At 34.9% G+C, this 27250-nt stretch overlaps 1 protein-coding gene and 2 long non-coding RNA genes across 8 annotated transcripts in view; 2 read left to right on the forward strand and 1 right to left on the reverse strand.

Annotated features, from left to right (window-relative positions):
* Sgcz (sarcoglycan zeta) overlaps positions 1–27250 on the forward strand; it is a 1080539-nt gene that overhangs the window by 120492 nt on the left and 932797 nt on the right. The window lies entirely within an intron of this gene.
* Positions 1–27250, reverse strand: part of LOC108353112 (uncharacterized) — a 65655-nt gene that overhangs the window by 36455 nt on the left and 1950 nt on the right. Inside the window, exons 1-4 of one of the 5 annotated variants that reach the window (XR_005495058.2) lie at positions 17531–17615; positions 15233–15403; positions 4689–4816; positions 2273–2578 (exon numbers count right to left, since the gene is read on the reverse strand). This is a non-coding gene — a long non-coding RNA (uncharacterized LOC108353112). Of the gene's footprint in view, positions 1–2272; positions 2579–4688; positions 4817–15232; positions 15404–17530; positions 17616–18039; positions 18099–22874; positions 23054–27250 lie in introns of those variants that run through there. The other 4 variants (XR_005495055.2, XR_005495056.2, XR_010058727.1 and 1 more) reach the window with 4 other exon arrangements.
* On the forward strand, positions 18261–26742 carry LOC120097547 (uncharacterized). Its single transcript, XR_005495060.2, has 2 exons — positions 18261–18462; positions 22897–26742. It is a non-coding gene; the product is annotated as an uncharacterized LOC120097547 (long non-coding RNA).

Genomic DNA, 27250 nt, shown 5'->3' on the forward strand with positions numbered 1-27250 from the left:
TCTGTAGACTGCCTTTGGTAGGATGGCCATTTTATTATGTTAATTCTGCTATACTGGGATACCATGGAACATACACATCATTATCAATCAGCCAAAGCCGTAAGTGTGCTGGTCCAGCAAACCTTGCTCCAGAACCAATCATTGCAATACTTTTGCCTCATGTTGCATCTGCATGGCAATTATAAACTAAAGACCTTTTTACCTTTAGCTTTCTTTTAGAAATTATACTTTTACCAAGAAGGAGTGTTGTATTTTGTAAAATGAAATTTTTTTATATTGAACTAACCTTGCGTCCCTGAGATTAAGCCTACTTCATTGTGGTGAATGATGATTTTGATGTGTTCTTGGACTTGGTTTTCAAGAACTTTATTGAGTAATTTTGCATCGATATTCACACGTGAGATCGGTCTGAAGTTCTTTTTTTTTTTTTTTTTTGATTGTGTCCTTGTGTGGTTTAGATATCCGAGTAATTATGGCTTCATAGAATGAATTGGTAGTGTTCCTTCTGTTTCTATTTTATAGAATAGTTTGAGAAGTATTGGTATTAGGTCTTCTTTGAAGGTCGTAGAATTTTGCACTAAATCTGTCTGGCCCTGGGAAATTGATTATATGACTCCTCTTTTCACAAATGTTCTTGGAGTGATACGAGTAATTTCTATTATGACTAGAGTGGGCACAGTTCAATTTTCATTTGCTGAATGAAGCTCCTGATGGTAGATTGCCGTTGCAAAAAGGAAGCATTGCTTACTTTCTGTCTCTTATATTGTATGTCAATATACAGCAGTGGTAGCTCTTGAGAATTATATTATCTGCTTTAATATTAGTTCACAAAATACATTTCTCTAAGACAAAGTTCAGTTGTTATTGAAAAATCAGTCTGATTTTTGCATACATGTCGAAATCTCAATTGAGTTTCTGTGGGAATAAAAATTATTGAGTCTGTGATAAAAATGTATATTGTGTCTGATTTGTCAACTCTTCCATTGCGATCAATTGAAAATTGGAACGTTTTAGAAAATGAATTTTGAGTGTTCTCACCCTATTTAGCCTTCTTTTTGCTCCCTCCAGAACTGTACTGAGGGCACCTGAGGGAGCTGAGAGTCGGTGGGGCTTTTTCCTTCAATGAGTTATCCTGGCTGTCAGACTCGGGACTATTTATTTATTTTGCAACGATGTGTAAAGTCCTCATGCATTTGAGAGATGGTTTGTAATTACTAAAATAATACTGATACCTAAACTGCATTATGATTTAGGCAGTAATTGATTATATAAAACTATGAAAATAAAACCCAGTAAGAGAAACAGAAAGTACATGAATGAAATGAAAATTCCACACAATGTAAAATGAAAATATTTTTCTTAAAATGTATGTACAATACAAGCAATCTTACAGACTTTCATTGGATAGTTGATAATGTGCACAACTTACAGACTGACATACTGGTTTATCTCATAGTCCTTTTGTACCCACCATGTTGCCACCTTAGTTCCTTCCCTGTGTTTGGAATGCTTTAGTCTTCCATTAATATAGGGCAGGAACTCCCCAATTATTATACATTGATGATGACATTTTTGTATTTCTCTACGCTAAGGCTCTAATTAAAATACAAAACATATATATATATACATATACATATACATATATATATTGTTTGATGAACAGATAATTTTGCAGCATACAGAAAGTTCTGGGCTCAGTTTCATGATTTTTGTTTTGCTTACCACACTAAATCATCACAAATCATTCATAATGCAATGAAACACAACTTTTAGTTTTAAGGCACACTAAGCATGTGCTAATAGGTTACCATTCCTCAACAAAGGAAAAGAAAAGACTTCTGATTTAAACCAAGTACAAAATTAGGAAATTATGTATCTCAGCTGGTGTTACAGATATTTACTATTTTTAATGAGTATTATTTCTGGTGAAGTGAATAAAATGTAACCCATGGTTTCCATTTTAAGCAAACATTGTGCTGAACATGCCAGAAAAGCATGTGCTTTGGGTTTGTTTTGTTAAACATGGAATATTCCACTCTCCTTGTGGTGTATAAAACGTGAAAGAATAGTTGTAGCTCCATCTGTTAAGCATTACCAGCTGTGTGTTCAGATGAGTCACCTTGAGCTCCTAAAGTCAACCATGATGAGTCAGAGGCCATACAGGAGCTACCACTCAGGTTTGTACCACTGTGGACTCCTGTGAGAGCAAATAAGGCCTCATAAACCACACAAACACTTTTTCATGTGTCCTACATTTAGAAAAGTGTAATACTTTTCCAAGCCACAGAGAAGGGTTTATTGAATTTTTATTATTTCTGAAGAGGATGAACTATCAAGGCCTGTTGTAGATTTTAAGTGTGGATATTTTTTCTGAAAGAGTCTTGATTACCTACAAAAAAATTCTGACAGTCCCCTGGAGCTTGTGAAAGCCTGAGTATAGCATGTGTGGCTGCTAGTGATCTTTAGTCTTCAAACAATATTATGGGGATAGTTAAGTTTTATTTAAATACCCATTTTTCCATTAGCAGTATAATCAAATATGTAGGGTTCCTTGGAAACTCTGAAAGATTTTTCATTCCTGAAAGACAGTAATGTGAGTGATGATTATATTAATTCTCCTCTTATGGAATGGATTTTAAAGGCTTGATTAATTTATAATACACATATATTAAAATAGCTTAAAATAGTTAAGAAGGAATCAAGTTTTCATATTTCTTTTAAAATTTTGCATTTTAAATATTATATTAAGGAGATCACCAAGGAGAGTTTACAATTGGCAGGTGTCTTTTACAGCTCAAACCTCCAGATGTTCGTGTACAAAACAACTTTAAGAATTTATTTCTTTTCTCCACATGCAAAATAATGAATATTCATTAAAGTATGCAAATGGAAAATATTCTCCCATCACTGTTTTTGATTTAATTCACAAGCTGGCTATATTTCATTAAATTCTTTCCCACTTTTAAATTATTATAAACACTAAGTAAGCATTCTTAAATAGTTCAGCAGTAAAAGTAAATACACATTTGCATGTTACCATTGAAAACTGGATAGCGGTAAGCAATTTGTATCCCATACTAATTTCAGTGTTCTAAGGATTCAGGCTATCACCCAGTTAGTGCAGCTTCAAGGCTAAAATTAGGACTGAGGTGAGCAGCCCATAGTTCTCTGTGAGTCAATCGATCACATTAAAAATGAGAAAATTTGAGACTTTACAAGGTGACAGTTACTAAACATCACTGTTCCATGACTTTAAGTCTGATATTTTCTTAATCATATCATGTTACCTTATATATGTATGTTGTTGGGTATAAACAAATGGTAGTCTTGGGAGGCTTGCTTGCTACAGTAAAGTGTATTTATGAAAATGGCTGTCATCACTTCTCGGTCTTTTGGCTAAGATCATATGTAGAAAATGACTGTCATATTATAGTGGGTGCATATGTATTATACCAGCACCTTATTTAAATGTGTGTGTGTGTGTGTGTGTGTGTGTGTGTGTGTGTGTGTGTGTTCATGTGAATTGTTACTATGGGTATTATGCATGTGTCCATGGACATGTGCTAAGGTATATGGTTGTGGAGGACACAACTTGACTGGTATGGAGTGTCTTTCATGATTGCTTTCTAGATTTAGACATTTGTTTATTATTTGTTTATGGTTGATATAGAATCACTTGGTGAACCCGAAGCTCATAGATTCTGCTATACTGACTGACCAATGAGCTCCAGGAATTCAGTTATATTTACTTCCCATTTAGGAAGTTATAAGAATATACCACCAGGAAGGACTTTCTGTGTGTGTGTGAATGATGTAATATCAAAGACACATGCATGTGTGGCTGGTGCTATATGGGATAAGCCTTCTCTCCCTTTTTTGTCTATAGAATTTGAACGATCTATGGTAGGATTCAGATCTAATTTTTAATGAAATGATGTGATGATGCTGACTTACAATTTATATTTGGAAAATTAATTTATATGCATAAAAAGCAAGCATATATCAAATAAAATTTGCAACATGCCCCAGTTGAATGTGTCAAATCTCAGTGTGTATTTGGATGGCTAAGTCTTTTGGAATCAGGAAGATTTCAATGTTGGAAAGGAGATGTAAAGATTATTGGATCAGTTTCAGCTCAGAGGCTTCGGGTCCTGTGTCTGAAGTAAATGATATCTAACCAGGAGTGCATTGTACTTACGTATTTTGGAATGTCTGTGCATTTGCAATAAGAGTTCATGAATAAAGGGGTCATAAATTATAAAAGAAAAATAAGGAAGGAGTTGCATATGCAAGGGTCGGAAGGGAGGAAAGTGTAGCAGGAATGATGTAGTTGTATAATAATCTCAAAAGGTAAGAGAAATAATATTTAAAAATTAATAGGAAATACTTTCCTCCTTATATTTGGAAGGGCCTTTCATTTAATTCTCTCAGTCAGAAATTTTTATCACCCTTTTAAACTCCTAACCACCTTTGCCAACAGGAGTTAAAAACAAGCAAGGTCTATTTAAGAATGACTACTTTATCAATTCAAACACATCTATGGTAATCAAGCCAAACACTTTAATGTGATAACAGTTATTAGAATAACACTATTTTCTATTCTAACTGTGTCACTGTCAATCAAGTAGATGTCGCACATGAATGTGCAGAATCAAAGTAATCAGTATTAATTATTCAAGGTCACCTACCAGGCTCAATGAGGAACGATGTCCACGTTTATTCTGGCCATTTATCTTTTCCCCTGGAAATTCACTATTTTAATTTTCTAGCCTCTTAAATTAACTATGCGACCTTCCCTAGTCAGGATCTTTTGCACCTGTTTGGCATGAAGAGGCAAAGGGAAAGAAATCAGTGTTTGTGAGATCAGTCCCAGGCCAGGTCTGATTCTGACCTATACATCATTAACCATCTGTTTGGTGTATAGCAACCCATGGGTTTTCTCTCCGACTTTGCCCCCGTTGGAGGTCTTCCAGACTGAAATCCTGATTAATCAGCTTTTCCGGCTCTCAATCTTCCACTTAATTGCTAAGATGAGAGCACATTTCTTCCTTTCAGATGTGTTCATGTTTGAAATGGGCTTCAGAGGTATAGGCTTTGGTGTGAATTTGTTACTTCCTGTGTAGTACATTATGGAAGATACCCGGCGTGGGGCTTAGAAGTCTTTCCCCCCTCAGTTTTAATATTCATATATATTACCAAATACCTATATGCTCAAATATGGAGAAATCCATAGACATTAACTAGTCTTGGTTAACTACATTCAAGGGTGTTCATTTTTAGACTTGGCAATATGGTTTAACTAACAATAAGTATTTCCTACATGTCTCATAATATTTGGATTAGAATGTGAATAAATGGAGAATTGTGATTAATTGCATTTCTTTCTTAAAGATATTATGACCTTTGCCTGCAAACTATAAAATTCAGCCACTTTTTTTTTGTTTTGAGAACTAGATTTCCATTTTTAATGTATTCTGGCTATAAGTGAAATGTCAGCTATAAGAAAATGTTGGCTCCTGAAATACAAGTCCAGATCTAAATTTTCAAACAATCTTCACTATTGCCTTTAGTTCATAGACCTTGGATTTAGATGGCATGACAAATATTATTAGCTTATGCAATATACGCCGTCCATATTTTGTGGAACAATGTCTATAAACTGAATCGGTCTTTCTTCATTAGTCTTCCTTTGACCAAAATATTAATGCACTCAGCAATAACTTCATCCACAAATTAAGATGGCAGTACCATATTTCAACAGCTGCATTGATAAAAGATAATGCATAACAATCCCTAAGATTTACTGAATACTTCCTAGGTACAGGCCACTGCTGTAAGCACTTTCTGCCTGTTCCCTCAGTTCTTGGCAGTGCACTTGTGAGTAAGAATGGTGTCCACTGAGATTAAGTACATCATTCAATGTTCAATATGCCAAATGTGGCTGAGCTGTATTTGTGAGGAGCTTAGAGCCAGACATCTCATTTATATTCTTTTTACTTCTCAAACTTACTATTTGAAATAAAAAAATAAAGTATTCTTTATTTAAGGAATACCACTAAGGAATAGACAAAAATTAGACTTTGTCATATCTTTAAAAAAGGGAGCCTTCTACAGCATTTCTACAGCATATATATATATATATATATATATATATATATATATATATATATATATATCTGTCTTGGAAATTTTAGAGGAAGCTGTTTGGGATTGATGTGTTTGTTCTATTAGATAGGGTTTCATATACCCGAGAGCCACCTCACACTGCTAAGGATGACCTTGAAATTCTGATCCCCCTGAGTACTGAGATTACCCACACTTGTCACAATGCTTGGTTTAGGCTTCCTCTATGCTCAGCATGCATGGTAGCAACTGGGGTACACACCCAAGCTTGGAAATTTGTGTTGCCTACCTAACTGGATTTTTAATTACCCAGGAGATTAATAAACTACACCTGTCCATTCCTGCCCGGTGTTTCTGTAAAGGATTACACAGATGTCTTCCTAGAATGTGTCAAATAATCTCAGAGGCTGAAGCAATAAAAATTAAAAGAAAAAAAGAAAAGGAATGAAAAGGAAAGAAAGAAAGAAAGAGAGAAAAGGAAGAAAAGAAAGAAAGAAAAAGCAAGCAAGCAAGCAAGCAAAAGCATGAAGTTAGTCTGCTTTCTCTCTGTTTTATTTCAACACTGAGGGCCACTCCAGGATCTTATGCCTCCTGTCCAACATAGGTTGACATCTCTCAAACTCTTGACCTAATTCAATTCGTTCCTTCTGTAATTCTTAGGTTTCTTTTCTTTTCTTTTTTAAATCACATTAGTAAAATTTCTGGATGTTATGGTTAATATGGCCAACTGCAGGATCCAGAATTGTCCCCAAACCAAGCATCAGTGTATACTTATGTGGAATTCCTGGGAAGACTCACTTTTCCTGAGGCAGCACTGTGGCACGGGTTGGGGAGCTAGAGTAGAAACTAAGGAGAAAGTGGGTCACACCAGTGCTTAGAACTTGTTCAGCCACTTTGGGCTTAGCTGTGGTGAACCTGCCTACAATGATGCACTTCTTCCTCCCCAACTCTAAGCCAAAATAATTTCTACCTCCTGCAAGTTGCTTTAGTCATGTGTTATATCATGGCAATGGAACAAGTGGCTAATATACTGTGTAAAACAATAACTTAAGGAATATGCATTAATTTAATACAATATTAGATTTCAGTTATCTCAGTCTTCTCAGAGAGGAGAGAAATATGTAAATGAATATTACTCTCAGAATATGTTACACTCCTTTATAATCCATAGAATAAAGGACAGAGTTAAATTACATCGAATTATTGAACAGTGTATCTGTAGTTTACCATGGTGATATATTCCAGCAATCCCAGTAATTAGGAAGCTGAGACAAATGGATTATAAGTTCAAAACCAGCCTGGGTTACATATTGGCAATCTCTTACAAAGATCAGAAACACAAGAAGAAACACAAAGCATATGCAGATAATATAGATCGTTTTCTAAAATTAGGCCAAATACTTATAACACAAAACCATGTTAAGAACCCAACATTTTATAGCCAAGATATGGATAATACTGATAAAGTACCATTTCCTGTGAGGGATTTATACTAACACAAAGTTAGGTTCAAGAGTTACTATTAACTGTAACAATAAATAACACCTTTTTTCTAAGTGCCATTTTTTTCAAAAATCTATAATTTCTAAAAGAAAGCTAAAGGTAAAAGGGTCTTTAGTTTATAATTATCATGCAGATGCAACGGGGGGGGGGAAACTATTGCGATGGTTGGTTCTGGAGGAAGGTTTGCTGGACCAGCACCTTTATGGCTTTGGCTGATCTATAATATATGTTCCATGGCATCCCAGTCAATAAGCTGATACACAATCTAGGGAGAAGGTGACATTCTTGTAGGAAGAACAGAATACATTTTTGGCTCAATGTTTTTAGACAGTGGCACTCATATGCCCCTTAGTTTTGTCTCAAATGTCTACTTTATGAAAACATTATTCACTATATCCAAAAAATTCTAGTCTCTGAAGTTCTTTCCACAATTGAAGGTTCAAGATGTGTGAATTATATACCTTTTAATTGACTTTTGTTAATGAAATTGAACCCAAATCATGTTGTAGTAAAGAAATAGACAGTCTTTTCTAAAATGGTTACAAAAAAAGGTATATTTAAAAATGTAACCCATTTATACAGAATTAGCGTACCTGGGCAACAGAAATTTTATTGTAGGCTTTGCTTAAGTAACATATACTTAGGCTATAGCTTGGGGAGTCTGCATCGCAGTTTCAATGCTTCCTGAGTGCACAAATTAAAATATTCCCCTTATGTCATATCTTTGTGTGAAATATGGCTAATCAATAATATAATCCAAATACAACCTTGATAATGTAGCACATACATTAAACAGAATCTGTAGATTCAGAAAAAGGCACGAAACTCTGAGGTCATTTCTATCTTCACTGGAAATGATGGTTTGAGAAGTACTGGGATTGGTGGCTATTCGCTCTATATGAGAGAAAAACATCAAAATAGTTCTATAGTTGGCATAGTAACTAGAAAGTAGAAACCCTTTTGGGTTTCCTGTGTGCTTTTTCCTTGTGTTCATCTTCCCTGAGGTCATTACCAGAGCTTAGCCGATACCGGTGCCCTTGCACTTCTAGATGTTGGAACTACATACACATCCTCATTTCCTGATTATGCCTAAGCTCATTTGTTTTTGTTATGATAATGTAAAAGTGACTAATGTTATTTAATGTCCCAGTTCACTCTAGTGAAAGGGTATAAGCCAAAAGGACATCTGATGTTAATGTATATGATAAATTTTAAGAAACGTTCAAAAATGCACACTCTGCATTTGCTTCCTTAATGGGATGTAGGAGCTCCAGTATCCTGTTTGTAGGAAATGAATTAAGATCTTAGTTTACCATCTTCACTCTCTTCTTCACTATTATTTTCTAAACATAGTTTAATCTTCAGTGAAAGAAACATAACAGCTTTTGAAAGCTTACATCAGAAAGGAAAATCAGTATTATCACATCATCATTGATGTTTTTTCTAATGAGTTTATTATGCCCTCCCCAATCAGAAATTTACTCTAAGGATAAGCCACTGACCACAGCCATTTCCGAAAGTACTTTAAAACCAACCAAAACATTGTCTATTGTCAGAAATTATCTAAGCCACCAATATTATCAAAAGTATGCCAAAACAGTGTAGAGTAAGGACAGTCTTGAGTTTCAGAGAACCTGCTATATTTCTTCCTTTATAGTAGGAGTGTGGGTAACAATACTTCCCATGTAGTTATCTGTACATGAACATCAAAGTATAATGACTGTCAAACATGTATGGCCTCTCCTACATCACACCAAATACCCAGCAGTGTCTGATGGGCAAAGTAGAGTTTGCTCAAAAGTTAGTAGAGTTATCAGTGCCAAAAGTTAACAGTTTTGAGGTATGCTATGTTAGATACATATACTTTCTTTGCTTTTCTCTCTTTTTGTTAAAAATTTTTCTTTTATTGGATATTTTTTTACTTACATTTCAAATGTTATCCTCTTTCCCAGTTTTCCCTCTGTAAACCCCCTCATTTCACTCCCCCCACCCCTGCTTCTATCTTCATAGAAGATATTTCCACACCCACCCATCTATTCCTTCCTGCCTCCCTGCCTTGGCTTTCCCCTACACTACAGCATCAAGCCTTGATAGGTCCAAGTGCCTCTCCTCCCACTGATGCCTGACAAGGCCATCTTCTGCTACATATGTGGATGGAGTCATAGGTCCCTCCTTGTGTACTCTTTGGCTGGTGGTTTAGTCACTGGGAGTTCTGGGAAGGCTGGTTGGTTGATATTGTTCTTGCAAACCCTTTCAGCTCCTTCAGTCCTTTCTCTAACTCCTCCGTTTGAGACCCATTTCTCAGTTCAATGGTTGACTGTGAGCATCCACTTGTCAGCCTCTGGAAAAGACTCTCAGGAGACAGGTATACAGTTTCTAAAGTTAGTTTTACTGAATGAGATTTTAAAACTCACTGTTATCTTGTGAGATAGCAGAAATGCAAAGAGGGTAAGGGATCTATCCACGCTTTGTTTTTTGATATGACATAATTGACTTTCCCCTCAGGGATCATGGCAGAGAAACATGGTCCTGAGTGTCATGATCTTGAAAGGTAGTAAGTCCTTTAAGAATTGGGGCTGTGTAAAAGGTCCTTAGGAATTAGATGAGAACCGTGAGCAGTATTAAGGTATTATAATGGAACTGTGGATGATGTATCACAGGCGGTAGCTGATAACAGAGCAAGTCTGCCCATTCCCTGGCCTCTTTAGCTTCCTGTGTGATTTTTACTCTGTTCATCTACATTGAGGTCATCACCAGAGCCCAGTTGATACCAATGTCCTTGAAGTTCTAGAGTGTCACCCAAATAAACATCCTTACTGTATGAAAGTGCAGAAGCTCATTTGTTTTGTTATGGTAATGTAAAAGTGACGAATCCCATGTACTATTCTAGTTCCTGCGGAAAAGCCAAGTATAGCATGAAATGAGTTTCATATGTGGGTCAAAATTCTCACATCCTTCTGTGTCATGGTGTCTTTAAGTATAAGAATGTAATTCCTCTTTTTCAGTGCTTGCCATCAGATCACAAAAAGCTCATTCTAATTGGAAAATAAGCAAGACCATAAATGGAGACATCCATGGATAGTGCTGGAATTCATTTTGAATAAAGATTTCATCTATCCTGGGGGCTGAGGGGCTGTTCAGGGTTATTCAAGTGCAGACAAAAAATAATGTTATTTTGAGAATTGTAGAGAATGTCTCTATAATTTGAAGACGTTCAAGGTCCATGCATACAGCAGCCTTTGGGGAAGGAATATTAAATTTTTCTGGAATCCTATCTGGATAGTAGTAGTGGAGACAGGTCAAGGGATAATATGATTAAATGATATAGTGTGAGTCACTAGATAAATAAGTGTTCTTCAGTAAAAGTGGAATTAGCTCAGTTAGATGCACCAATGGCCATCAGGAAGAAATAAGTGGACAAAGATGCATGCTTAGTCTTTTGCCAATTTAAACTTTCATATGTCTTTTACAGTTATATTGTATAGTTAGGAGTATGAAAAATGTTGTCCAGATTTCTGACAACAGATTTACTGCTGAAACACTCAAGGATAAATTATCCATCAAGGACCTCATAAAGTCCCTACTTCATTTTTTATAACATACCATTTTAAATTTGTCTCATTAGTTGATGGTCTTGTAGATACTGATTAACTTTAATTTAAATGTTTGTTGGCTTGTTTGTTTGTTTATTTAATGTACACTGGTACATTATCAACATATACATCTGAATACCACAACAGAGCACTAGACAGTTGTGAGCTGCCATTTGCGTACTGGGAATTGAACTCAGCACCTCTGGAAGAGCACCCAGTGTTCTGAATTGCTGTGCCATCTCACTAACAAGTTTAAATTCTATTATTCAATGTGATTGGAAACTGCTTACATTTCCTAGAATTATTGGGTGCTGCAATCATACTTAAAAAAATTTAAGTAAGGGATGTTTTATAGAATAAAATTATAATTTATTACTAGAACAGAAAATAGAATATTAAAACCTTATTTTTTTAATTTATGGTCATTTTTTGGTGTGATATTACAGTAATTTTTGATCATTATGCTCTGTGAGATGGTAGAAATTTCTGTGTAGATATGTAGACAAAAATGATAGTCTGACCTTGCTTAGATATAATGTGGTAATAATGATATGATATGAAATGAAAGAAAATGTGTTGACTTTTGTAAAAATAAAAAATCCTTTGTAAGAAGAATAGTTTGGTTAAACTGGAAGAATTATGTGGGAAAGAGAAAAATGTATATTGCTGTTGATTGTAGCATTATTAACATGTGAAACAGAATAATCTCCTCAATTAAGGTTTATAGTTATAGAATGTCAGGAGTTATTATTTTGTCGTGGCCAAGACATTACATTGCGTTAAAACCCCAAGTAGACTTTGATACATATCTTATTCCACACCCTTCTATCTTCCTGAAATTGATAATACCACTACTGAAAATTTAATTCCCCCATTTTTTTTAAAATGGAAAACAAGGATTGAGGATGATAAATTGATTTGTCTAAGATATTTAACCACTGAAAATCTCATTTTCTTTATCAAAGCTGAGATAATTGATTGCACAGATCTCTTGGGATTATTTTGAGGATAAAATTAGATAATGTGTATCTATCAGGTTACTTTGTCACTTGGGACTTTAGAGACTGAGCACATAATCATAATTACTGCTGCTGAATTATTCTCACCGTGGCCAATACAGCTAGAGAGGGAGGAGAAGCATTCGATGTAGTTTCAAGACAAAATCTATTCTCGAATTATAAATGTCACACATTTTGCATCTTCTAAGTGGAATTCACACGGTATTTTAGATTAGTAACCCAAAATATATTACCTCAGACGCGGATCATGATTTCTTAGGAAAGCCACCTACTACTGCCAATTTCTTTGCTTTCAATAGCTTATTTGGTAAGGTCCTATACTATGTCATGTGTGTGAGTAGAAAGTGCTATTTAATAACATCTCCTTGGACTGTCATATCAGGATTCATAGAAAGCATAGTTAATGAACTCATGTAGTCTGAATTTTTACATTGGTAAACATCAGAAACACACTTATCCGGAAAAGAAATCAGAAGGAAGGCTTTAGTACTTCTGCAGACCCCAGGAGAGGAAAAAAAAGAAAGCACTGGGATGAAGATCGATGGTCGCCTGCCACCTAGAACTTCTATTCCTCTTAACAGAATGGCTTCCCAATGCTAAGCCTTGTGATCCTAAAATTTGTGTGCTTATCGTCATGAGATTATTTTGTCACTGATAATTGACTATAAAGAACAAAGAAAAAGCAACTGTATACATCAAAGACCATGAGACATAAAATTTATCCTACAAAATTAAACTTTCACAAATATAAATGTTATAACAAAACATGGTCATGGTACTGTAGATAGTTAAGTCTGTATACCTGCAGACATCACATCTGCACAAGGCCATACTAAATGAATGGGATGCAAAGACACTGAGTATAAAAAGCATGATTTGTCTATTTTATTTTAACTGAGAAAATTTAGGTTGGATAAATTATGTGTATGGAATTACTAAAACTCCTTTTTTTCTAAAGAGAAATATTGAACATATATCATTTTTACCTAGAGAGTGCCCAGTTATCACTTTTATCACTGACAATAGACCAGATAAATATATTTGTAATTAGCTAGAAAAACAGGAGATTGGTAAGAATGATTATTATATAGTTGCTTTGCCTTTTTAATAGACTCACAAGTTTTCATAGACATCTATGAATCTATTTAAATTTTTCTGGTGATTGGCATTTGTCTTTCTACTTTGAAGGGCAGAAATGTTTTCTAATAGGACAATTAGTCCATATAGTATAGGCATAAAAGCATATGCAATCTCTGACCCAAATTTGTACATAAAAGTAAATCAGATGAAATCTGAGAAATCCAGTGCTATGATCTCCAGTGTAGAAAGAAATGCCAAACATTAAGTACAGTCTGAGTAGTAATCTCATATGTAATGATCTTCAAAGTCAGCCTTTCAAAGAAAGGTCATTTTCATTAATGACCAAAAGTCAAGTAAGCCATAAATGAAGGAATTGTTACTTTATTCAATTAGAGCCCTCTTAATAGTTCTGCAGGTCATTTTGGCTTGATAAAAAGGTACAAATGAGCAACCCCAAAGAAACAAAGGTCTTCTGAGGAATAATAGATGCAAATTTTAGACAAATAAGTATTGAAATCTAATTTCTACCTCCAGCTTACCCTGCTGTGACACTACATTGAACATTTACATACTCTGTGACACGCGTGCCACAGTACACGAAAAATAGACATCTCACATTTTCTACTATCCTAATAGATTGTTTTTTTTAGGTAATTCAAGGTTTAGTAAATTTCCTTTTTTTCTTTCTTTTTTTTTGTCTTCCCCTTCTTCTGTAAGTATCCATCCTTTTTTTCTCTATGTTTGGATTTATCTTGCATTGTGTATGTAAGGGCAGATGCTGGTAGATTTAGAAATAATTATTGAACACCTAATGAATTCTAAACACTGTGCTAGAAGATTAAAATGGTGTTTAAGTAGATGGCTTTGCCTCTGACACATAAATAAAAGGTTAATATGTGGTTTTGTCCTTAAGTCAAGTATATGCTAGTTGAGACAAGATCACTAAAAATAAATCTAAAGATCTTGGGATAAAGAAGTTCTGCAATTTCTCAGGCAAACTTGGTGTTTATTTCTCTTCTCTTTCCTTTTGTTCCTTTTTACTTTCTTTCTTTTTTCTGACTTACTGTCTTTTCTTCCTTCCTTCCTTCATTTCTTCCTTCCTTCCTTCCTTTTTCCTTCCTTCTTCAAAAAAGTCAATATTTGTGAGGATAATTTTATGTACATATAAGTTTTTCTGCCGAGCTTGCTGGGTACACTATTCTGGATAAACAGTAAATTGCCTCTTTCTATCCTAGTCTGTGAAGTACCTGATAGGGTTAGAAATACTGAAAGGGAAGAGATCATAGACACTAATTTGTTTATTTAATTTGTTCATCTTTATATTTAATAATCAATATTTTTATTGTTTTTCCCAACTTTCCCTTCCCTTCTCTACTACTTCATGTTTCCCATGCCTGGGCATTTCAGCAGTCATCTGTAGTTATCTCTCACAGGTCACATGTTTCTTTATAAGGAAAACAACAGAAATGTTTAAAAACAAAACAGCCAAAATCCTTATATCCTTTGAACTTTACAAGTGTAAAAATGGAAATGTTTATATTACCTTTTAATCTGAATTCAAACTACACTTATGGAAATACTACTTGGTAATACAATGGTAATAAAAATTTCATTTTTATAAAGCCATATACTTGTGACCCATAGAGTGTACTAGGAAAGGCCTACAAAGACAATGCAATCTATATTTGGTTGTAAGAAGACATTGGTAGTTGGCAGTCAATTGGGGTTTGGAAAATTATAGGGGGAACCTTGTAGTTCCTTCTAGGAAGAAGAGTACATCTGTTTTTCACAGTCCAATTAGAAACATTATGAATTAATAATGAAGCAGTAGAAATTTATTTTTTTGTGTGTGTTTGTTTATAGAGACTTATTCCAAGGTGGACCTATTAGCAAGGAATTTCCTCCTGTACCCACCTTGCAGATTCTGATTCTATTTCCTCGTCCATCTTCATATCTGTCTTTAATCTCCATTGGGATGATAATACCCGTAGATTAGGAAACACTTCAATGATTTCCTTTCATCTTCAGCATCCCTTCAAAGACTAGTTCCCCAACAGCCATGTTCTGAGTTTGAAGGAGTCAAGACTGAAACATAGAGAGAGGAAGTGTAATTCAACCTAACTCACGTCCCACTGTTTGGGTCAGAAGAACCACGTGATCACTGAAATGTGAAAACTTATGAAAGGCACTTCCGTGAGGCATTGTGAAGTGTTTAGAGATTCTGAGAAAAGTGAACTAAAATGTCAGAATTATCTTGGAAATTGTGCCATGAGGATTTTCACAGCAACTCCACCCAAAATATTCTGTGGAAGATGAGAAATGATTGAAAAGTCTCTTTTCAAAGAAGATGCTGAAGATATAAGTGAGCAAAATAACAAAATGGTGGTGAAATTACAAAGAAGTTGATGACTGGTAGAGAGTTTAATGGACGAAATAACACAGAAATCAATAGTTAAAGAATTGAAGGAAGGGCTGGAGGGATGAAAGCTCAGGGGTTAAGAGCACTGACTGCTCTTCCAGAGATCCTGAATTTAATTACCAGCAATCACATGGTGGCTCACAACGATCTGTAATGGGATCCAATGTCCTCTTCTGGTGTGTCTAAAGATAGCTACAGTGTACTCATATACAATCAATCATCAATAAGTCAATCAATAAATGAAGGTTTATTAAAAAATAAAGAATTGAAGAAGAAGATATAGTCAACAAATGACCACATATTAAAGAACCTCTGAATACCAATATCTTAGATCAAAAACCATTAAACAATGCAAAAAAAAACCCCTCAATAGGTTGAATCATCCTAATGTAGTCTGAATATTTAAAATATTAATTTTAAATTAAAAGTAGATTCTTCTCTCATAAAATACATATCAGCCACCATTCCCATTCCCTATACTCCTCCTACATATGCACATCCACCTCCTCCATTACAACTCATCCTGTTTTCTCTTCAGAAAAGAGCAGGTTGCCAGGATACAACAGCCAAACAGGACAAAGCAAGTTACAATAAGGGAAAGCAAAAGTCCTTCTATCAAGACTGGACTAGACAAGAGTAACACAATAAAAGGAGAAGAGTCTCAAGGGAGGTCAAAAGTCAGAGATTTACCTGTTGTTCCCATTGTTAAGAGTCCTATAAAAATACAAAGAGTCATAGCATATGCACAGTATCTGGTGCAGAGTAACAGACAGTATATTTCATAGAGTCATATTTCAGCAAAGTAATGATTTTTAGATGAAACGTTATCTGAAAGATCATATAGGTAAAATAATAGTTATATATAATTTGTGAGTCAGAAATATAAAGCTCTCTTTATAGTTGACTGAAAACAACCAAGAACAGAGCAATGCTTGTAAATCTCCAAAGACAAAGGATAAGCTTTCCAGTTTAAAGTAAGCTAAATGCTTATGAAGTATGAAAGAGACACAGAGGATTTTTTAATATATGAGGAATATAAGGAACCAGTGAGTGTGGATTCTATGGTCTCTGAGGAAATCAAGATAAAAATTTTAGTTTTTAACAAAGAGTAAAAGCTTACAGTGAATCTTGAATCTAATTAAATATAGGATAAAGGCAGTAATAATAAACACAATTATTAATATTATAGTTATGGCAATGTGCGAAATTCAAACCTTGACAATGTACAGAACACATGTCTTTTAAAAGCTTGCTTTTCTGAAAGGATAGAAGGAATAAAGAGGGGGGAGAGAGAGCACAAAAGCAATACATGTTGTGGTGTGTAGTGAAATTAGGAGACAGTGTAAGGATTAGATTAATAATGTTGCAAAGACAGTTTTAAATAACATAAACCAGGTAATATATATTATTATTATTAATATATAGTGTTTAGGTCACATATATAATATATACATATATTTGTATATATATTATTAATATATAGTTGTTCAGTCACATAAATATTAATAAAGTAGCATAATCCAGAAATTTAGGACAATAAGATTTATATAAATTCTTCTTTATAGTAAAGTTCTAAATTGTACTTATGAATTCAACTATGGGATCAAAAATATAGTTATAAAATTACCAGCAAAAATTACTTAGAGAGAGAGAGAGAGAGAGAGAGAGAGAGAACACATATTCCTTACTCTTTTATAACCAACAATGTAACAGATGATATATAATCTAAGACTGTGTGTGTAAGCCAATCATAAGGTAGGTATATGGGAGATAGACATGGATGGAACACTTACTATATAAAACAATCAACTCCAGAATCTAAGGATGAAACCCAGCAGACCCTGTACTTGAACGATACTGGTTCCTCTGATAACTGAAAAAAAAAGTCATGTGGCAAAGAGCAAAATAGTCAAATGGGAAGTTAGTTTGAAAGCAACTAGACTAAATTTCTCAGAAGTGAGGGCAGTGATCTGAACCATAATGAATCACAAGATCAAAAGTTCTAAGATCATATGGAAGTTGACAAATTTGTTATTAATTTGGGATAGACTCGAGAAGCATGTCATGTGACTGTTAGGTTCATCATGGGAGAAGGACGAGAGGTCACAGTTCTGAACGGGGAAGCAGTACCTTTATTTTGGCTATCTCATGCTACAGGAGTCTGTGTCTGTGTGTCACCTTGACTAGGTTCTTTGAGTAGGTAGTGTCTACATTTTTCTAAAACTCACTCATTGAAAATATCCAGGGCAGAGACAGCAATTTGAAACTCTTTCAACGAAGAGAAGTTACATAAAATCATTACCTTTTCTAGAGATACCCACTGAAGCTCAAAAGAAAACTTGAGGTAGTAATGGCAAGTAAGCACAGAATGGAAGATGAGGTCATAATGGTGCCATAGATGAAAAAGGAAAAAAAATCCTCTTTGCCCTGTGCACACAGAGGAATTAAGTTGGTTTCATTTTTTTCTTTTTCTGATTATTTTGTTTGTTTGTTTGTCTGCCATTTGTTGGGCTACACTGTGATATTTTAATAGACAAATTAACTGTTTTCCAATGTTTATGAGTATCCTGAGTGCACTGTAGCTGTCTTCAGACACACCAGAAGAGGGCACTAGAACCCATAACAGATGGTTGTGAGCTACCATGTGGTTGCTGGGAATTGAACTCAGGACCTCTGGAAGAGCAGTCAGTGCTCTTAACCACTGAGCCATCTCTCCAGCCCTGAGGTAAGCTCTTCTTTCTATTGTTTTACACTGGAAATTGTGCCAAGAACAGCACTCTAACTCCTTGCTACTATAACTGTTATAAATTCGTGGAATGCACTTAACTTCAAATTCATGGGTTTGTTTAGTGCAAAGGTTTCAATTGCTTTATTTCTTTTTATATTATAAAATGCTTTCATAAGTGTATTGAACTCAGAAGCCATTGATAATGCCTGTTAATGACACAGTAGCATTAGGTCAAATGTATCCTCAAACCACTCTGAGTGAACTTCTGACTTTTCCTATTATTTTTCTAAAAAAACTAAAAAAAAAAAACAAAACAAAACTAAACTAAACAAAAATCATTTCATTATAGAACAGTCTCCATAAGGAATATTCCAAACAAGTAATTTAACATTTCAAGTTGCTAAAATCACTTTGCATTTGGCTTCCTAGCTTAAAACACTGCATGAGACACGTTATAATTATGTAGGAATGTGAGACCTGTCAAATCTCATAGCTTTTAAGCTCCCGATTGATTGAAATAAGACATTTTCAAGAAAGTCTTTGCCAAATGATGTTCCCTCTAGAAAGTAGCACTGGAAGAGATTATTGCATATCTTCTTCTTTGTAAGACAGAGGAAAAGAACAGCAAAAGACATGTTGTCACAGAGCAGATAGTGTAGATGCTGGCTAACAGCATGACTGGAATTGTATGGAGAAAGGCAGGCAAGGAGGCGGAGAGAAGGGAAGATCCTGGCCTCTTTTGAGATCTCCATATTGTACATGAGCTCCTACTTTTTGCTGTGTTTTTTTTTCGTGCTGGTGTTAGGTATCATAGTAGTCAACCCAAATGCCAGAGAATGTTTAGAGAGGATCACATGATAAACGGCAGAAAACTAAAGTTGTGAGTCAGCCTCACTGAGGAAATGAGGATTAGCTTAGGGTGAGGGAAAAGTACCTGATCACTGAATGCTGAGCAGTATTTGGAAAGGGTCAGCGATCCTCCTTCTAGGCAGCTTTCTCTGTGATTCTCTCCACAGTCACACTATTCTTCCCTTCGTACCCATTCCATTCCCTTCTCTTCCTTATTCCCCTTCCCGTTTCTTTCCTCTCTTCTTCTGTCTTCTGGTCTCTAGCCTCACTGGCAGCCCTCTTCTATATAAATTCTGTCTTCTGGTCCCCTCACAACCTTACTCACAACCTTATTATAATTTCTCCTTCCCATTGCTTCTCTTCTTGTTATAAAGACTCTGATTCCCCAAAGTTTTGAAAAGTTATCAAAAATGGCGAAACAAACAACAACCTCAAAAACGAAACAGCCAAATATTTAATAGGTTTCCACTCGGTATTGAGGGAGAAAAGGGATATTTATTTTATATTTGAGATATCAGCTTAATATTTTTAGTGTTAGATGCTAAAATGCAGTATAAAGAGCCATATCTTTACATATTTTCTATGCACAGTTCTTATTCTATGAAAAAATTAATACTTGGTAAGCTTGTAATATGCTGAATTCTTTTCCTTTGGTCTGGAAACTTTCAAATGATTCATATTTCTGTCTAGCGCTTAATGAGTCATTGATACTCTAATTGCTCTTATATGCTTGATTGTAGACAAAATTATTTAGTGAGTTAGACTTCATAGCAAAAAAATACAAATACAAATATATGTAAAATGCTGGTAAAATGTTGGAAACACTTGTCTCCTTTCAGTATGAAACTAAAAATGTTTGTATATTTACTCTTGTGGGTGTCAATAGCTTGTGGTGATGCCTTGAGAAAGCTAGAGGTAACTGCTCAGACTGTCAAGAGAAAGAAATAGATGTAACTCTCCAGGACAGAAAGCTAGAGCAGGCTCTCGCTAGCTAGAGTGGCATATTTGGTGCCTCTGAAATCCTCAGGCTTCAATTCCTCATTTGCTAAGATTCGAGGGTGCTGCATATGGCTAAAAATAACCCTCTTAGTTCTTTTACCATGTAACTTACCAAAGATACCTACAGAGACTATCATCATATTTATTTCCTCCTTAAGCTTCGGTATGCTTTAAAAGTAAATGACCCTATAAAATGTCATGGCATTTTAAAAATGAACGTCATTTTAGAATTTAATTATCTGCTATTCCTAGATTATTCAGATTCCTACAAAATCTGGAGAATGGATTTCTTAGCCTAGACACCTATCCCTAAGAGAGGATAGTCTTTATTTTTGTCTAAATGTTGAACACTGTAACTATATGTCAGCTCAAGCAAAGTAAATTATTATCCATGTGTTCAGTTCTGAAAATGAGAGACTTATAACAAAATGTGCTAATTTCCTTGAGATTCTATGGAATTTCTTGTCAAAATTTTTAAATCAAATTTGCAAAACAATAGGCATTCAACAAGTCAATATGGTATTTAGGGCATGTGATGTTAGCCAAGGATTGGTTTCAGTGCTGAGTTTGCTTCAAACCTTCACAGTCTGGTCAAGGGGACTGAGTTGCAATACTGAACAATGGATATATATATATATATATATATATATATATATATATATATATATATATATAAAGTCAACGGTGATTGAGGGTAGTGTTGTCATGCTGCTTAATTCTATTAGGACACCTGGAAAAATGTATGTGCCCCATCATAGCCAAATGACAAAATACGGACATATGTTCACATTAGAAAGTGATTCTGATTTGAAGAAAACTTTAAATTTTAGGTAGTAAAGGAAAGTTCTTGGCAGGAGAGGAAGGAAAAAAAACAATCAAGGGATTAAGGAATTTGTACCTGTGTACTATAATAAGGAACCCCAAAATATAAACTGTGTCCATACAGAAATAGATAAAGAATGTATTGGTGTCTGCAAATTGGAGGAGTGTGTGTGTGTATGTGTGTGTGTGTCTCCCTCTTATTGCTTGGAGGGGGAGGAAAGTGCAGAAAAATGGGAGTGGAGAGAGGAGAAGGTGGGAACATAAATATTTTAATGAATTAGCTTATATAATTATGGCAGAGAGCAAGTCTAGAATTCACGAAAACATGGGAGAACTTCAGAGAGTATCTCGGTTACATTTTTGAAGCCAAATTTTTCTTATAAATCCTATTTCTAGGCTCTACTTCAGCCCTAATAAGAGGTTGGATAAGCCCCACCCATATAAAGAAGATCAATTCATTTTTCTAGATACCCCAAAATAGCCAAGACATTACCTGAAGTTAACTATTTCAACTTCTCATGGTTAGTGTCCGGCAAGCATTCATTATGAATCATCACTCAGCAATTATGAAGACTGCAACATATGTACTGTCTCTCTTCTCTGTCTCTGTCTTTGTCTGTCTCTCTCTCTCTGTCTCTGTCTCTGTCTCTGTCTCTGTCTCTGTCTCTCTCTCTCTCTCTCTCTCTCTCTCTCTCTCTCTCTCTCTGATTTCTGTACAGCTTAGCTAAAACAACAAAGTTAATATGTGGCCTTAGGTTATGGGGTCGGTCATAATGGGATGAAGTGCTGTATATTAAATCAGTGTGAATGCTTTCATAAATCATCTTTGTAGAGAAAATAGAGACATGACAGAAGATGGAGTGTCACAGAAGTAAGAGGTCGGTCAGTTGTAATAGGATTGTGTTGGTATTATTATTATCCTTTTAAACTTTAAAATATTACAATGTATTTATGGAATTGGTTCAACTACAAATACAGCTTTAAATTATAGGTCTTAACCCTGTAGCACAGGCAGACCTTAGCAATCTTCATGCTTTAGCTTAAAATATTTCACTTTCTCTCTTTCAATTCATTTATTTTTCCTTCCTTCCTTCCTTCCTTCCTTCCTTCCTTCCTTCCTTATTTCTCTGTCTTTCCTTTCTTTTCATTAATGGATATTTATTAGAAAGTTCGATCCTCCCATTTCACATTATCTAGCAACTCGTGTAGTTTCAAAGTCTTGTTGGCTTCAAGTGTTTGTGAAAGTCTTAGCAGAAGCAATTTCATCTTCTTATATGCTCTCTCAGTCCTTTTTGCTTCTTGGCAGCCCTGATGGCTGGATCTCTTAGAGAATTTCTAACTTCTAGTTTCTAATTCTTCTTCGCCAGAGTATCACTAATGGCCCAGGAATTTGATGGTTGGCTTATTTTGATTTGATTCCAGGCATTCCCTTTATATGCTTTCTCCTTCAGAGGAAAGTCCAATGTATCAGTTGTGGACTCCTTTTAGAAAGCAACACAGACTTGCAAGCTGTGTTAAAAAAAATTGGAAAACTGTCTTTAGATCCTTGTCAAAGATAGATCTTACATCCCTAAGTCTACAGTTTGACATTCATGGCAATAGCTGGTTTCCATGAAGAGAAAAAATTCAAAAGTGCTTCATTTATTTTAAAATTCAGATACGCTTTGATGAGATGCAAGATTCTATGAATCAGATTTGTTTACAGAACACACTCTCAGGTCACTGTCATCTACACTTACTCTGACTCTTCCACCATGTCAGAATGAAGCATGAGCATCATGAAATCGTCCTGAAAATCCAGTCCGTACAAATGGAAAGTGTCTTCTCCAAACCAAGTCGGGTGATGGACAAAATTCTGCTGGTATAATCAATGAAGAGAAAGAAGCTGACCTCAGATGATTTGTGGCAGAAGAAAGATCTATGGAAATGGGAAAAAGCTGTTCGTATAGGCTGTTCTGAGAAATATTCTGAAAGACATTATTCTCTGAACATGACATGTCCCTCCAAGTGCCCTGTGGAAGCCCAAGAGGAATGATCAGCCTTCAGTGGACTCAATTCTTTTTGTTCATTCTCCCTTTACCACATACGTGTTAAATAATATTGTATTGTGATATTGGTGTGAAAGGTCACTTGGATCATGCAGAATATGTACATCATATTTCTACTCTTGAAAACTCACCAAGTGTGGTCACAGTTGTAACTTTCAGGTTGTGATATAGGCACAAGTTATAGTATTATATTTTAGAAGTCTTATGCTATGCTATTTTCCTTTGTTTTTGTATTTGAAGAAATGACCTGAGGGAGTACCCAGTGTTAAAGATTTCTCAAAGAAATAATATTTACTATTTCAACAAAGGTGTGAAATTATATACTAATTACTTAGATTAAAAGTAATTAAGAACCTTCATTGACAGAATGAACTTATTTCATATTTTTATTAGTTCTCCAAGAGTTCAAAGTTTCACATGATATGTTTTGGTCATATTCATTCCCCAACTCTTCTTAGACACACCCTCAATTCCTATACCCATAACGTTTTTGTCCTGTATAGCAAAAACACTGCAAGAATAATTACATTACCCTAAATATTTTCGGATTGTGGTCTTCCATTCAAGCATGGTTGATTTATGAGCACTTACACTCATAGAGAAGATAGACTCTTCCTTTTCCAGCAGTGAACAAGTTCCAGTCACCATAGACTTTGGATGAAATTGTGTCCCCTAGCTCACTTCTCCATGCTAGAATTTGGTCTCGTCGAGCTGGCACAGGTTGTATGCATGCTGTCACAACTACTGAGTTTTATGTGCATTTGCCTTGTTATGTCTAGAAGATGTTTTCTTGCATTCATCCACATTCTCTGATCTTATATACCTTCTTCCTACTCTTCTGCATCCATCCCTGAGGCTTAGGGGGAGATAGATATGTTTCATCTGTGTTGAACCTCTGCAGCCACTCATGCTCTACACCTGAACTGGTTGTATATAGCTCACATGAATAAATTCTTTCTTTAAAAACATAAAATACTTTCCTAATTCAACCACAGGCATCCCTGACTTGTGTCCATTAGTTGGGTGTAAGTATCTGCTTACTTGGACTTCTCTTAGAGGGCAGCCATGCTAGGCTCCTTTCTGTAAGCACACCATAGCATCAGTATTAGTGTCCGGCCTTGATGCCTCCTCTTGAGATGGATCCCAAGGAGGTCACTGGACCTCCTTCCTCAGTCTCTTCTCAATTTTGGTCCATGCATTTGTTTTTTTTAGATAGGAACGATGCTGGGTCAGAATTTTTGACTGTGGGATAAACTTATTAATAATAAGCTTTTCAACCAAATTTGTTTTCTATCCCTTGTAAAATGTAAGTATCACTAGTAGAAAATCAGATTTCTTATTTATTTCCTAGGTTGGAAACCTGACACTTTTATGCTATATTCATAACCCACTCTTATTAAAAGAGATGTTATTCTTTCTTCTTTTTAATGAGTACTTGTGTAGCTCATTTAGAATTTTCCCCAAGAAGAATAACTATGAAGTGATCTTGGTGTTTAAATAGCAAATCTTGTTCTTTTTCTGCCCTACTACAGTGTTGGCCCTTAAAACCATAAATAGTTGGATGATTAATACATTCATTCAGCTAGAAGACTACATTGCATTTGAATTTCAAGGAGTTAAATGAAGTTAAGTGTAAAGCTTGTAAAATATTAAATCCAAATATCACACTGAGCCTTGAATTGCTCTTTAAGTAACATCCCTATGCTGGAAAAAAATCCATTTGCAATAAATTTTCCTATGCAAGCTAAAGGATTTCAAATTCTTGAAAGCCCATGGGTCCCATGTAATTTGTATCACTTACGGTCTTTCCTCTGAGTGCCTAGACACTCATTGTTAGAGTGACTTAGTCTATTTCCTTAAACTCGAGACCTAGTCAATTATCACATTGTCATTCCAATTTTTTGTCTACAAATGTCTTGTTGCTACAAGAAAATACTCGTGTGCTCACAATATAAGCTGCATATTATAAGGAAAGAACAATGAGATATAATGTGGCTGTGGATGATATGTCCAGTTGCTCTTACATACAGAGCAGAATTTAGGGAAGAGGAAAATTAAAATTAAGCTTTCAGGGTAAAATAAAAATCGAGCTAGTAATTATAAATGCCATTATTCATGTACTTCAGAGATTCCAAAATTGCAACTAGGGTGACCAGAGGAGTTCTGTGATGCTTGCTGTGAAAAACTACTAGGATCATCAAAATGTGAAGTCTTTTTGTTGAGAGTTAATGTAGAATGACATGTAGCAGATAAATGACAACGTATTTCACAAGGGGAAAATTATGGAGATTGATAGTTTTGCTAAGTATTGTCAAGAAGTACTGACCAGTAAAATTCATTGAATGGGTTTGTTTTTCTGTCTCTGCCCATACAAAAAAAGGATAAGTTTGAGGCTGTAAGTGCATTTTTTATTATCTATATCAGCAATTTAGAATGGAATATCTATTAGTTACCTTTACTTTGTTATGACAACATACCCAGTAGACATAAAAAAGGAAAGATGCAATTGGGCTCATGTCAGGGGGCTGAACTTCCCAGTGGGAAAATATACTGCAGCAGAGAAGTTAATATTTTGGAGGAACAGGGGGAGAAGATCACATCTAACCTCAGTGCTCAGCTGTCTTTTTTTTTTATTCTTTCCTTCTTATTTTGTCCCTATACCTAGACCTGTATGTATAATATGGTGCCCTGTGCATTCATGAATAAGTTTTATGCTCTGACTCATGCCTGGAAAAATTGTCATAGAGGCAACAGGAGGAGATGAATCTAAATAATCAAATTGATTCTAAATCCACATCAGATTGACAATGAAAATTGACGATTGCAGTGCTGGAAAACACATCTGTTGTTTTTAAGCTTGCTATTAAGTGATTCATGTTAATAATATGCCAAGATACCGCAAATAAATAAAGATGTTAGAGATGAAAATGAGTTTGCAGTAATATTTGTATTCTGTGAGTAATAAATATAAAATAATATAACTTAAGGACAGTGATCATAAATCTACAGGTATGAGCATGGCTCTGTGATAGAGCATGTCATGTGAGTGTTCATTGGTTTGATTCCCACACTCCTAACTTCAGTGACAAAAAAAGAAGTTGTATGTATAAGAAGTCACATTACAATTATCAGGGAAGCAAGAAAGAAATGTTAGTGTTCTAAAATATCTGGGACAAGTTGGCGCTCAGTTGCCGTAACCATAAAAATTATTGGAAAAATAAGTGAAGGTTTGCAAAAATGGGAAATATAACCTCACTAGAATATTGGCAGTATTTATAAAAGCCTTGTAAACAATGTAAATAAACATTGATTTGACACGTTGAACAACATGCATTTCAAAGTCTACATGACATAATCTGTCATGAAATCTGCATCATTATGTCTTTGGAGTATATGGACTTTTCCTAAGGTATAAAGGAGTGATCTGGCTTCAGTCTGTCTGTCAATAAAGCTTCAGTCTTGGTCATTTCAATAGCAAGGCACATTCAGTTTTCCTGAATAGAGTCTTTCCTGTGGTTTGTTCTTATTGTTTTATAAAAAGTACAAAAAAATTGAAAAATGAAAATGCTGGTGCTAACTATAGAAATACATACATTAAATACTGTAGGAAAAGCGTACCCAGAAAATTACCAACTATTTAAATTTAGATTCCACTTTGCTAGTAAAGTGGGATGAGTGTGAATAATAAAACCTACATTTGAAGGAGAAGATTTGTTAAATTAGGAAAATATAAGAAAATAAATTTTGTTCTAAAATATTTCACATAGATACTTTTTAAACAAAATTAGTTCATTATCTCGAGTTTTGTATATTTCAAGTATTCTTTGAAATTTTCCATGCAAAGGAAGTATTATTCCTTAAAATAAAGCATAATCGTTTATATAATAAAGCAAGCTTTAGCTCTATGGTTTATGGGAAATTATATAAAATTCATGTATATTAAAGTTCTCATCTGTAACTGTAGATCCAGTGAAACATTTTTATATTATATGAAATTAAACTAAGATAATAAATCCAAAACACTTAGCATAGACTATGACCAGGAAGTGTTTAATAAATTGTTTCTC

Source organism: Rattus norvegicus, chromosome 16 (assembly GCF_036323735.1).
Source record: "Rattus norvegicus strain BN/NHsdMcwi chromosome 16, GRCr8, whole genome shotgun sequence".
In the NCBI taxonomy this organism is placed as follows: Eukaryota; Metazoa; Chordata; class Mammalia; order Rodentia; family Muridae; genus Rattus; species Rattus norvegicus.